At 43.5% G+C, this 15,129-nt stretch overlaps 1 protein-coding gene across 1 annotated transcript in view; it reads left to right on the forward strand.

Moving 5' to 3' along the window:
• slc39a11 (solute carrier family 39, member 11) overlaps window positions 1-15,129 on the forward strand; it is a gene marked incomplete at its 5' end in the record, with an annotated part of 98,867 nt that overhangs the window by 26,715 nt on the left and 57,023 nt on the right. The gene's annotated exons all lie outside the window — the stretch shown is intronic.

Raw genomic sequence — 15,129 nt, forward strand, 5'->3', positions numbered from 1 at the left:
AAGATTGTTTGTGCCGTTGCCTCCCTCCCTGTCGTGAAACTGAAATGTGTGAAGCGCGATGGACCATTATTTTTCTCATCCCCGTACTGCAGCCAGGATGTGATTGAACAGCAGGTCATCTGTAAGTTTTTTCTCCCGTTGTGATGCAAACTTGTGTCACGAGTGGTTAGTGTCTTAAATGTCCTCAGTTGAAGGCACACAAAGGCATTCTTTATTGTCTCCCTGCAATTCTGGGGGCACTCGCTGCGTACAAACCAAAAATATAGTATATTTCCCTTTGTTTGCTCACTCTTCGTCGCCCCCTGATGGCCTCCTCCATGATAGAGTCTTCTAAGAATTGTTTCTTACCATGATCAGTTCATGCCAGTCCTGGTTCCACATTGTTTTTTGTACGGCCGCCGAGGAATCCGCCTTCTCTGAACTCACACATACGCAGACTATTAAGTGTGTTTGTTTTGCTCTAACAAATTGAAAAAGAATGTCGAACAGTCGTGGCCTCATTACCCCTTTCCTTGTCGCTTCCCTCCCACATCTGCTGTCAAACGAGCTTTTTATCTCGGAGGTTCCCGATCATCCTCACCAAAGAGCTTAGCCGACTTACTTCCTCTTTTGCATCCATAAAGAAAGATGAATGAAAATCAGCCACCGCCACAGTAATTGAAAACTTCACCCATCACAGAGCGTTGATTGGTGGGGGTTTTGTTGACTCAAATGGAATTATTTTGATTCCTATTGAATTTTTGGCTTTTTGGCCCAGTTAGTTAGAATAGGGAGAGTTACTAGAGTTAGAGTAGGGAGAGTTACTAGAGTTAGAGTAGGGAGAGTTACTAGAGTTAGTGTAGGGAGAGTTACTAGAGTTAGTGTAGGGAGAGTTACTAGAGTTAGAGTAGGGAGAGTTACTAGAGTTAGTGTAGGGAGAGTTACTAGAGTTAGTGTAGGGAGAGTTACTAGAGTTAGAGTAGGGAGAGTTACTAGAGTTAGTGTAGGGAGAGTTACTAGAGTTAGAGTAGGGAGAGTTACTAGAGTTAGTGTAGGGAGAGTTACTAGAGTTAGAGTAGGGAGAGTTACTAGAGTTAGTGTAGGGAGAGTTACTAGAGTTAGTGTAGGGAGAGTTACTAGAGTTAGAGTAGGGAGAGTTACTAGAGTTAGTGTAGGGAGAGTTACTAGAGTTAGAGTAGGGAGAGTTACTAGAGTTAGTGTAGGGAGAGTTACTAGAGTTAGAGTAGGGAGAGTTACTAGAGTTAGTGTAGGGAGAGTTACTAGAGTTAGAGTAGGGAGAGTTACTAGAGTTAGTGTAGGGAGAGTTTCTAGAGTTAGTGTAGGGAGAGTTACTAGAGTTAGAGTAAGTAGTATAACCCTAACCCAGGTAAACGGACTGAAAACCCAAATAAATGTATGCAAATTAAAAGCAAATAAGCCGTACAAATACCAACACGGAAACCATAGGAGCGTAATAATTTTTAGTGTTTGTTTTAAGAATGAATCATTCATCACACCTTGCACACAGCCTCAAACTCAGCATAATTAGAAATGATCAGTCATTAAAGATGACTTTGAGGCAACGGTGCAATGAATTGAAATTCCCCTTTCAGAACAGAACATCTGTGCACATTCCGTGCCGCACATTCACAATCGCGATGCAAATGCAATCGCATGACTTGAATTTCCGAGCACCGATATTTGTTCAGGAGCAGCGCAGGTGTTTTGAGATCAATGCTGATCTTTGAAGTTAATAATAGATAGTACAATAAGTCATCTCTTAGGGTCAAAAGTGGTGCTTCCATCCCATATGTCAGCTGGTATTGACGCCCCTGTGACCCTCACATGGAGCATAAAGCAGTAGAAGATGGATGGATGAAGATAAGTGGACCACAAAAACTCCTGAATCACATTAACTTCAAGTCAAACGACCCACAAAGTTATTGCAAACAAGCCTGGCAACCGTATGTGACCTGAGGGGAGTAATCTGCTATCGCTGTCTGGATTGTTAGCATACTTGTGCTCTCCCTTTATAGACTGCGGGCGGCTCTCCTGTCCGACTGTCAAACGGCTGACACGGAGAGATTTGCCGCCGCGATAGATCGAGCGCGGCTCACACGGAGAGACGCTGCAGGTAGCTGAAGTGTCTGACTCGGCATTATGTCAAACTGTGCTCGAGATAAACCCGTCACTTCGCCATGTGTCCTCGTTGTATGGGTGCATATTGTACGTGGGTGGAACCCCCGGCGGGACGTGTGTAATCCCTGCTCTACAACATCGAGTTATACCAGTTCCTGTGGTGAGATTCTGTTGTAGGCAGAGAAAAATTATGACAACGGGGGTTTATAAGTAAGTATGAAATCTTAAAAAATTGACATAGTTTGGCACTGACCAGATTTGGCTGATGTCTTTTCAGCGAAAGATAAAGTGAAGTCCCTTTGATGCAGAAGCAAACGACCTTGTCTTAATAATTAATTCATCTTGGTTTATTGTTTGCGTACCGTACTCGTGGTGATTGTACTCTCTGACACTGTCGCCGGGCACTTTTTCAATGGAACCACCCACACAGACCTTGTTCCCATTCTACCGTGTCCCCAAAGTTTTCTAATGGCTTCAGTTCTGGCGTCTGCAGAGGTCGCGCGGCACTTACTGCCACGTTCATAAAAACCAGTCTGTGGCGTAGAGCATGTGCCGTGTGCTGGAAATCACCCGTCAGAGTGCGGTAAATTGCGGCCATAAAGGCGCGCACATGTTCGCCTCAAATAGCATGTGGCTTTTAAACCTTGATTGACTGGTGTTAAAGGAGCCGAATGAACATTACCGTCGCACCACTGCCAACCATTGTTGGTGATGCCTAACTCATCTAACATCATTGCCTGAGCAGTTTCCTCTTCCTCTTCAGTTTTGTTGAACCTGTCCACACAATACACCCCGAGGCGCTCTTATATTTTACTTATAAAACGGGAAACTCCCAAGTTTTAGTGTAAATACAACCTTAATCAAGCTCTTTTGTTGCCTCGCCCTAACCCCACCTGCACCAGCCGTGTACGATCGTAACACCGGTTTATTGTTGCGGCACAAATGATGCTCTGCACGAATGTGATATGGCCTTAATGAACACTCCGGCGTGTCGTTCTGCGGGGTGATAACTTAAAATATTCGTGCTTCTTCTTCTTCTTCTTCTTTTCACCGTGACATTTTTCAGTTTTTATTGACCTGTCAGTGTTATCTATAATTGTGTGGGTGATAACCCACCCGTTGCTTATCCTCTCTCCCACACATTTTACGCATTTGAAGGATTCCAACCGAGCGCTAACTTACGTGTACCACAATTAATCGCTCACTTTCCAAGGCTTTCTGAAGTATCTGCTGTGGAAAAAAGCTCTGTTAGACCAGGTTTATTCAAGACCTGCTTTAGCATTCCATACGCGTGTTGCGCTAGCTAGAACCGGGCTAATTTCCAAATAGCTTAACGGTATTTTGACTGTATTTACTTGTGTAATAATGCCGGATCATGTGACAAACGTTGTTTTGGGTCGGAATAGCGGTATTGCTGCTAAAGTGCATCAATTTCACCGGCGTAAACAACATTATAAACACGCTTTTTCAACCCGTTCTTCAACTTCCTGTCCGGACAGGACGCGTCCTCGTGATATCTATTGTCTTTTCAGACTGACTTTAGTTACTTTTCATTGGTAAAACTGTCAAACAACACAAAACAATGAATAATAAACGCAAGAGAGAGCTTAGGATATGACGCCATCGTTTTTCCTAAAGTAGCGTATTTGCTGTCTACACGGAAACCCTGTTGCATCATTAAAATCCAAAATGCCAATGATCACAGAGTTTGACCAAGATAAAAGCAGCAAAGAATGTGAACAGTACTGTATATTCACCCTCTGCTTTGTATTATTTCATTCATGTTTCATTCATCCGTAGCCCGTATTCTTTATTCTTTAGTCATTGAAGCTTTCATCTTTTTCCCCCCCCCGTGCATATGCAGTTTCACTCAGGGGGGGAAATCGCTCTACGACTCTTGCTCTTTGAGTCGCTCTTCCACCTGCCTTTTTGAAGTGAGGCCAGCGTAATTGCATCTCTGAGCTGTCATTAGTCTCTGTGCTGCCCCCCTTCATACATCACCGCTGTACGGGCGTCCATCGCGGAGCACTGTGACCGGTTAATGAGTGCGGGTTGTCTCTTTCCCCTTCTCCCCGCTCCGTCTAGTTGGGTTTTTTTTTTTTTTATCTTGCGGGTTTTTACAGAGATTTAAGTTGGGCCCCCATGAATAAGTAATGTCTTCCTTATCTGAGGCTGAGCTCTGAGCTGTGGAGCTCCCGTTTCTGTCTGTGGATGTTTAATGAATGATGCTTGTGAAACAGTGATATGTTATCTTGTCAGTGTTTAGAGTTTTTAAAAAAAAAAGGGAGATGCACGAATGCTGAATATTCCTCCCTGGCATTTTATAGCATCATAGAAGACAGACGGCGCTTTAAAGGGAGTATAATTTGGGTTATGTGTCCGTCAGGGAAATTGATTTATGCTGCTTTTTTTGGTTTTTATCTCCGTGTAGCGAAATTGTGTTGCCAGTTGAGAGTCTGTGTGGGGAGAAGGTTTTTTATTGTCATTTTAAAAGAAACTATGACTTTTGTGACTTGTTACTCTTGGTTCTGAACATGTTTTTGTCACTTTTCAAGGTTTTGGCCCATTGTGCAAATTATTTAGTGCAGATTTCATTGACTTGTTATTGGCAAGTGATGAGACAAATCTGGACCTTGCTTTTTTGGCCTACCTTTTTTGTGTCCTTTCAAACCACGAAGGTGTTGACAAAACATTTGGGCCATTTCAAGCTTATTCAAGGACGTAACCCTCAAACAGTGGAACACTTCACCCATGAAGCAGAAATAAACAAAATGACTCATATTTACGGTCTCTGCATTGTGAAACATGCGGTGTATAGGATTTTTGGAGTGGTTTTGAATCATATTGGCTCTTGTTAGAATGCTAAATTCAGTCATAGGAACATATAATGTATCTTCAATAGCCCACATCCCACTTGATTTATAACATAAGGCAACATTTTCCTCTTTATAATGGTCTCAATTGATGGTTCCTGGTTTTTTTTTGTAGAACTTGTCATTTTGAGGAATATAGCCAATAAAGTGGTGAATGGACACCATTGTGATTGACAGCTGGGCATCTGATCGCGTATATCTTTAGGCCTTAAAGTGTATAAGTGTTTCTATGAGTGACGTCACATTCAGTTGCCGAAGTGAATATTTGCAGCATTGTAACCAAACATTCTGCCACTCTTTCGATGAACCTCAGTTGGTGGCTTGCTGCCATAGGTTGTGAATGGGTGGCAAATTGTGAAGTGCTTGGGATAAAGGCACTGTTTGAGGGCCTGATTATTCCTTTATTTGGTTTGATAAGACGAGGTCCTTCTTCAGAGATACAGTATCCGACACCAACGATAGGACATTCAGATTTACTGTCAATGTGCATCTTCACATTCCAAACAAACATCTTGCTCTTTTCAGCTTGAAGTAGCCGCCGTTGTGTCATTGTTGTCATAACAGACACTTGTTATGCCGCCTTATTTCTTCGGCTGTGTTTCATTATGAAAATGCATTTCCGAACCTTTCAGCGTCAGCTCAGGAAAGCGATGTAAACATCTTGTGCATAGAAAGTGGCACCGTGGCAATTTAGACTGGATCAACAGAGCTTATGTGAGACAGCCGTTCCCGGTAATGTTCCGTCTTGGTGCTACCACCATGCATATGTATATCCATAACCTGTAGCTCAATATATTTGACGGGGATGTTTACATCCCGTCTGCTTGAACTGAACTGAACTAAAATGGTAAAATGGCAGCTCTTTCCTTTTGATTTAATGACCTGCAGCAAGTGCCTGGGGTATTCGGATTTGGCAACTCTCTGCAAAAGTCAAGGATGACAAGCTGCGGATTACCATCACCATGGGTGTTGTACAGTCACACATTGATTACCTGCCTATTCATGGCGAGCTAATCCATTCATTACGTGTGCTCGCGTGTGTCTCTTGACTGTGCAGTGTCCTCCCCGCACCGGGTGCTTTGTCTCCATCGATCGGTTTTGTCCAACTGCCTTCACTTCCTCTCCGATGTTTCTATTCCGGTCATACTTTGTTTTGTTTTTTTATTCCCACCTCCGTCTCCCCTGGCTTTTTGTCCTTCTGCTCACGCTGCAATCTCAGCGTGTGGCCTTTGAACAAAAGTGCAGTAAGGAAACTTATACTTGTTGCATGAAAAAAAAAAAATACACATTTAAATTTTTAATTTGTAATCCCATGTCCACAACTTCATCAAACAGCCACACAGTCAATTATATTTAAAATCAGACATAGAAATTGTGCCGAGTCTTTACCCTTTGAGGTCTCTGCTTGAAAATTGCAAACCCATAATGAAACGAGAGTATCTCTGCAACCACAAGGTCTACTTGAATATTTACAGTGTTTTATAGTAAAGGCAGAGGAACACTTGTGAGATTTATTAAGATGTTGCTAAATGAAGACGGCGCACAGCACAAATGAAAGGATTTCAGGTTTGCTTGTTCCTAATAAAGAGTCGTAGCAGTAGAGCCAGAAATGTGGTGAGTGGGTTGACCGAAGCTGTGCTGTATGGAGTTTGATATTTATCAGTTTATTCCATTTGAGTATTAGTTGAAATAATAGCATGATAACTTTCAAACAACAACAACAACTCCAAATGTTTCCCTTTGTTTTACATTGAAGGAAGTAAGATAGTAGGAACAACCTGGAAATCTTGAGGAAAATGTGTGCAATTTCAACAATATTATGCCCGAGTTTACCATTTTGCACACATGCAAAATTTTGTATTAAATCAAATATTCACAAATTCATCCTGTGGGCCGATTCTGGCCCACGGGCCCCAAGTTTGACACCCCTGGTTTATTTAGTCTTGTAACACAGATTCTGCCATTTAATTAGACGTGCGACATCGCTATATTCTTTCACGCTAAGAGCTTCTTTTTCGTACGTCAACCAGAAGGTTATGAGTTTGATTCCCAGCTCCTCTGTCTACATGCTGACCCTGTCCCCGAGCAAGTCTCTTACGCCCAAGTTGCTCCCTAATGGCTGTGTGATGGAAAAAGCATAGCGATTAGATGCACTGCATGAACATGGGTGTGAATGGGTGAATGGCAAAAGTGTTGTCGAGTGCTCCTCAAGTCGAGAAAAGGGCTACATACATAAATACAGACCATGTAACGAACGCACCTGTGTGCAACATCGTTAAAATGTCATTATAATGCAAACCGTAATATTCTGGTTTGTTTCTTTCCTCGTGCTCAGACTTTGGAATTTGAACACTGGATTAGTGGCAGCGTTTACCTTTTGAGCAGCACTGCTTTTCTAGAAGACGTTCCTCAGAGTCCGTTCATCAAGGGTTAGCCCTCTATCTTGTGTGCATGTGTATGCATTTATGAGCACACAGGTGTGTGTGTGTGTGTGTGTGTGTGTGAGTCCAGGACAATCTGTGGTTGTGGATTTTCAAATTTTAAGGCAAAAGAAAGTGCAACGTCTTTCGCTCGGTTTTGCACTCTGCACAGTCTGCATGTAATCAGCATCTCATTTGCTTTGGCAGAAGATAATTATGCAATCAGCATGTGTGTGTGTGTGTGGGGCTGTCTGTGCCACGGGCTGATTACTGAACCCTTCAGAAGCCGTTCGGTCTCAGGTGTTGGCTTTGTCAAATGATCTTTGATTTATCGATTTTGGGAGCCATTTAGGCCGTCGAGTGCTGGATCAGAAAGATCACGTCGACAGCGTCAATAGCTCAGAGACGTTTTCATGTCGTCCCTTCATGTTTCGTTTGATTGTAGCTTCAAACTTTAGGATATTGTGGACATTTAAAGGTTCTACTTTATCAGGAAGTGCACCTATAACTTCGCCATACATTGACCGATCGCCTCTTAACTTCATAAGTGACACAAAAGACCGACCCATGAATACAGACACAACCTTGACCCAACTGGACGTTGGCCGTTTTATTCGAAACAAAACAGTGTCCTGTAACTTCACCATACATTGACCGATTGATGAGGTTAGGGGACACTTGCTTGAGGGGGTGTGCGCAGTCCTCATGAATAGAATAGAATAATGCATATTGGCCATGTATACTTGCGTATATTGGAATTTAATTACTGCATTTAACCCATCCGGGAATTAGTGAACACACACAGCGCACAGTGAGGTGAAGCACACGTTAAACCCGGAGCAGTGAGCTGCCGTCACAGCGGTGAGGGGGTCAGGTGCCATGCTCAAGGGCACTTCAGCCGTGGATCGAACCGGCTACCCCCGGTCTCAAGCTCGAAGCACTAACCACTAGGCCACAGCTGCCCAAAGAAATGTTCCCATACCGCTCTACGACAAGTTTGCCCAAATACCATTGGGGCAAAATCGTCTCAAAATTGGCGTTCAATCCAAGATGGCGGCCTTCCTGTTTGGGTTCAGAGCATAGGTCATCATTGACTTTTTTTGACCGTCCCAACCTAATACACGCGTGCGCCAAGTATTCGTTCATGTACGTTAAACCCAGATTGCACCACATGACCTAATAGAAGTTGAGATCTGGGGTATGTTCGGATTCTCAAAAATGCGACTAATTTTCGAGGAACTCCTTGAATTTCAATTTAATCATGTTTTTTGTTGTTGTTGCTTTGCATAAACAAATCCTTTTTCCCGCCTTTGTTTGTTCATATGTCGTCTTTTAGATTTATACGGACTATAGGACGACATGTAATTAAACCAAATTAAACTTCAAGTGAAGGTAAAAATTCAACAAAATTTGATCATTTGACTGTTTTGAAATGTAATCCATCTACACTTTGTCCGATGCTTGTTCTCTCATTCTCGGTTTGTTGTTTCCATGATGTCCTCACACAGGATCTCATTTTATCCCATTGCTTTTTATTGTGTTTTATAATGTGCACACTATTTTCTTGGAACGGATGTTAACATGATGACAGGTGGATGTTGTGTGTGTGTGGGGTGGAGGACTTGGACACAAAGCTTATTGCTGTCAGGATGAGAGGGTGCATGAGCAGATGATGATGATGATGATGATGATGCTATATTCATTGCATTAGTAATTGCCCTCTGCTTCACATGCAGACCCCCCCGGTGTGCTCACGTCATTAGACGGCAGCTCTATCCTCCCGCTGTGTGTGTGTGTGTGTGTTCATGCATGTGCGCGAAGAGGTGGAAACAACGGCGTGAGGCAGAAGCGATGATGATGATGTTTGATGGGAGGTGACCGTGTGTCCGCCAGCAGTTAATCATCCACTCTCCTCTCCGCGGCCTCATTCCCCCCTCCCCGTCTTTAGGGAGACCATTACAGGACAATTACAGGTTATCGTAGCAAATTATTGTGCTGATAAAGGTTAGTTTTCAGTGGCTAAATTGTAAACTAAATACCCTCCTAAGTGGCTCACATAGGCAATAAAAACAAAGCCAATGTAATAAACCGCTAGACCACAGTGGAACGTTTTCCTATAAATACAACACTTGGCTTGTTGATGTGTGTTCATGAAGAGAAAGGGAAAGACGCTCTATTGAAGCAGATTTACCAAAGCGTTTATCCTTGTTGTGCTGCATATCAAACGTTTATTTTGCTTTGCCTACAATTGTTTTCTCACTAATTTATCAGAAAGTGTTGAAGGTTTAGCCTCAAACTTGATTCTCCTTTAATCTCCACACCGTCAGAACGCAGCAAGTCGAGTGTCTTTGTGCCTTCAAATGGAACTCGTGAGCTTTTGTTTACACCTGAAAGGTGCAATTAAAGTTAAGGTGGTGCAAGGATTAGAGAGGGAGAACATTTGGGGGACTTTTTCCCCGGACAACTGAGGCAATTTAGAACTCAAAAAACAAAATATGAACTTACCATGCAGCAGAAAATTAACTTTTCTTTAAAAAAACGAAAAGTTTTCTCTCAGAATGTTGAGAATGCAACAAGAGGGAGAGTCTGAGATGGACGTATCTTGTAAACATGGTCAGCACGACCCCATTCGAAGGCACCAACTGTGTACCGTCCTGTCTGACCTCATGAAATACTGCTGCTGCTCGGAGACTTGATGATAAATTCTTCTCCTGGAAAGTAAATAACAGCTGAATCTGCACCGACTGCTTTAAACTCGAAGATTATGACAGTGCTGCACCCTACGTCTTTATTTCTGCTGGTTTCTAAGAAAGGACACGTGTAGTTAGCAGGCAACAGATACATTTAATTAGCGTCAATTCACCTGTCCTCATCATCATTAACCTGCCATCATCATTCAGCTGTCCACACCATTCTCCTGTCCTCTTCATTCACCTGTCCTCATCATCATTAACCTGCCATCATCATTCAGCTGTCCACACCATTCTCCTGTCCTCTTCATTCACCTGTCCTCATCATCATTCACCTCTCCTCATCATCATTCACTTGTCCACATCATTCTCCTGTCCTCATCATTATTCACCTGTCCTCCTCATCATTGACCTGTCCTCCTCATTCACCTGTCCTCCTCATCATCATTCGCCTGTCCTCATCATCATTCACTTGTCCACACCATTCTCCTGTCCTCCTCATTCACCTGTCCTCATCATCATTCACCTGTCCTCATCATCATTCACATGTCCACACCATTCTCCTGTCCTCCTCATTCACCTGTCCTCATCATCATTCACATGTCCACACCATTCTCCTGTCCTCCTCATTCGCCTGTCCTCATCATCATCATTCACCTATCCTCATCATCATTCACTTGTCCACATCATTCACCTGTCCTCCTCATTCACCTGTCCTCATCATCATTCACCTGTCCTCATCATTATTCACCTGTCCTCATCATCATTCACCTGTCCTCCTCATTCAACTATCCTTATCATCATTTACTTGTCATCATCATTCACCTGTCCTCATCATCATTCACATGTCCTTATCATTCACCCGTCCTAATCATCATCCACTTGTCCTCCTCATTCAACTGTCCTCATCATCATGCCCCTGTCCTCAGCATCATTCACCTGTCGTCATCAGCATTCTACTGTCCTCATCATTCAGTGCTGTTTGTGCGTTTCCGCCGAAGAGTTCATCAATAAATACGCAGATTAAATGTCTCATTTCTGATTACTCTGGTGAACCACGCGTGCACACACACACACACACACACACACACACACACACACACACACACACACACACACACACACACACACACACACACACACACGAGTGTGTCAGCTAAGTGAGAGTTTGCACCATAAGCTGCCTTTCCCTGTTTGTACGGAGGTGATTCCCAGTGGCTGTGTGTGTGTGTGTGTGTGTCCCAATGTGTGGGTGCGCTAAAGCAGTCGAGTGATTCACTCCACCTCATTTATGCACCACACGGACACAGAGCTCATGCTCCATGCTGAATATCACATGACAAATGGCACACTATCCACCCTCTGTGTGTGTGCGCGCGTGTGTTTTCCACCTGCCTCGTTGGCTGTCGTCTGGCTTACCCATAAATAATTATTCCTTTTTAAAATGTCACCTTCCAAACTCAGTCGCCCCAGCAGGTCTCTGTCCATGGATTGTGTGTGTGTGTGTGTGTGTGTTTTCAAGAGCGAAAGAGCAGAGCAAGACCTGCACAGGTAGAAAATTGTAATAATGAGAGAGAGAGAGAAGTCTGAGCTCCGAGCTGAAGCCACTCGAGAGTCAGATAAAAATGAGACTAGCTTCCTAAGTGTCCGTGTCTGTGGAAACGAGGTGATAGCATCTTCATAACCACTCGCGTCTCCTGACTGGACTGTGTCGCCATGGCAACGTCATTTCAACTCCTCAGGCCTGCTCTTCTTGGTGGTGTGTTGGACTTGGTCGGTGCCGGCGGAATTTGCCCTTTAATTAACCCGGCAATTTACGAAACAATAATACATATGCAGAGCTATGAAGAGGTCGGTGTGTTACGGTGGTGACTCTCTGGCTCTGGCTTCACAAGTTTGCTGCAGGAAAAAGTGCGAGTCGAGGAGAACGGCGAAGGCTAACGCATTAGTTTTAATTACCACGGTAACCGTGGTCGATAACCACGGTGAAGTAAGCGTTGACGCATTTTTTGTCCTCCAATCCGCTGTCGTGGGTCCAACCAGTGTAGCTCCAGCCTGACCTTACCATAACATTTTACTGTGGTATCCCAAAAAATGGAACACCTTTTTGGTTCTATTCCTAATGGACACGCAAAACATAGCCATATGCTATGAAATCTAACCTTTCTACTCAACGTGATTCTCATTCTTAGTCATTATCATGATTAGTCAATTGGAGTTCAGTTCCTCCTGATGGATGAGGCCAATGTTCACTGTCATAACGTGCTAACAGAGTAATCAATAAAAATCTGTAGGCTCGTGTCTGCATGTTTTCGTTCTTTCCACGTGATCAAGGTACAGAACACGTGGAAAGATAGATATTGACACCGATATTGATTGGATGCATATTTACATTAACATTTCCTATTTTCAATTCTACCGGGTCAGGAAATTCCACATCAAGTACCAAACAACATCCATCTTCTACCGCTTTATCCTCCACATGAGGGTCGTGGGCGACTCTGGTGCCAATCTCAGCCGACGTAGGTCAAAAGACGGGGTCACGCCCATATAGAGTCAAACGAATCCATCCACTCTCACCAAACAACAACCACAATTCAGCCTCTCTTTTTCAAATTCCATTTGAAAACGCTGTTTCATACATTTATCAAGGTCTGCTGCCAAGTTGCAAAAGCTAAAGTCTGTGTCTCGCTGAGAAAACCCTGCACCGAGAGTGCCTTAAATGCCTTAAAAGCATTTGGTCTCTCACATCACCACGGGACACAGACGCTGCTCTGCTGCCAGCCAGTGTGGCTCAAATTGCTCTGGCACGGCCTATAAACCATCGCTACTTTGGCTACAGCGTGGCGTACAACTGAGATGTAAACCTCCGGTTAAGGAGCTTGTCTTTTCCGGACACAATCTTTTTATCGCTGATACCCTCGTTTCCTCGCTCGCGTCGGTAGCTGCACAAGTGGAGTGACATCGCAAAGACAAAGAAGGTAACTTCACAGATAAAGGGTGTAAAGGTGGTCTTTCTTTTTTGACATGTGGCCGTTTATCACAGTCGGAAAAGTTTTTGTTTGAGAGGCGGATACTGATACTGTATCTTTCAAAAGTGATGAGGGTGCCCAAAATGTACCCTACCATTCAAAAGTTCACTTTGAAATGTCCTTCTTTTGGAAGGAAAAGCACTTTTTTTTCAATGAATATAACATTAAATTAATCAGAAATACACTCTATACATTGTTATTGTGGTGAACGACTATTCTAGCTGCAAACGTCTGGTTTTTAATGGAATATGCACATAGGTGTATAGAGGCCCATTTCCAGTGTTCTAATGGTACATTGTGTTTGCTAATCGTGTTAGAAGGCTATTGGATGGTTAGAAAACCCTTGAAAACCCTTGTGCAGTTATGCTAGCACAGCTGCAAAACGGTTATTATTTTGGATAAACGTCATTATTTCCAATCTTGTCAATGTCTTGAACTATATTTTCAATTCATTTTGCAACTCTTTTGATGAATAAAAGTGCGAGTTTTAATGGAAAACAAACAAATTGTATACTTTAAACTGAGTGTACTATTTGGACGAAAACTGGGCTTTATGTAACGGACACTTGCTACGTGTACCATGTGTCTTGCTCGCCGCTAACGCGCCGCACAGTGAGGAGCTCCGCTAATGCGTGTGGACGATTATTCTCCCGTCACAGTTATTGCACTCGCCGCGATTCCTGTCATTTCGCTTTAAGTGTTTATGCAAAAGTGTTCAATTCCGGGGGCAGCTAAGAAGGGATTAGCGCTGTACCGGGGACAGTGAGTCTTTCTCACCCATTGGCTAATCAGCCACTTAGCCTAAGATGTACCACTCCACTTGCGGTCATTTTTGTTGCATGCATCAGGGTGACTCAACACCTCCTGCAAGCCACTTTGTTATGCTTTTAAGACCTCATGACTGCTCCACCCACCCACACACACACACACACACACACACCCACACAGCAGCTCTTCGTAGATGCTGTCGGCACTGCTTTGATGGTAAGGTATTGTCTGATCAAAGCTGTCCTTTAAGGCCTCTGCGCTCATTGGAATACTTGCCCCGTTGCGCCCCCTTTCTGGAACGTGTTATATTTGATCAGACAAAGCAGGTCACTGAGTGGCTGCATCACGTCCACTGATTGACTGACTGATTGAAAGCTCTTTATTAGAGGTGGTAGATGGCATGCATCAGTGGTGCCGAACAAGACTGCTGCATGCTCGTCCTGATAAGCTCTAAAACACACACACACACACACACACACACACATAGAGTATATGCTTTACTGTGAAGGTGTATATGCACATCCTTCTCTGCTGTCGAGGTTTTTTTCAAAGCCTCCTGTGTCGCAATAAAAGTATGGAGATTAGATTAGATAAGTGTCAATATTTTCAAGCCAAAGCTTTTCATGAAGCAAACAACACGTTATGAAAAATGAACTTCAAAATACACAAATTAAATATCGATTTAATCCTTCAAAAATATTGTGTTTTATTTGTTTGAAAATACACTTTTTGTTTGCAACGATTGGAATTTTGTTTGCACTCCCTCATTTGTTCTTTGCGCTCCATCACTTGTTCTTTGCGCTCCTTCATTTGTTCTTTGCGCTCCTTCATTTGTTCTTTGCGCTCCCTCACTTGTTCTTTGCGCTCCCTCACTTATTCTTTGCGCTCCCTCACTTATTCTTTGCGCTCCCTCACTTAAACTTTGCGCTCCCTCATTTGTTCTTTGCGCTCCCTCATTTGTTCTTTGCGCTCCCTCACTAATTCTTTGCACTCCCTCATTTGTTCTTGGCGCTCCCTCACTTGTTCTTTGCGCTCCCTCATTTGTTCTTTGCGCTCCCTCACTTGTTCTTTGCGCTCCCTCACTTGTTCTTTGCGCTGTGGTTTTTTGTATGCGATTTCTGACCATGGTGCGGGCCTTAGGAAGCTGCCTGCTGATTGGCTACGGAGTTTTGCAACAGCTCAATGAACTGGAAGTAGTCGTGGGCTTGGACTCGCTCTCCGTCCCGAA

This window comes from Microchirus variegatus, assembly GCF_963457635.1.
Source record: "Microchirus variegatus genome assembly, chromosome: 17".
Taxonomy (NCBI): Eukaryota; Metazoa; Chordata; class Actinopteri; order Pleuronectiformes; family Soleidae; genus Microchirus; species Microchirus variegatus.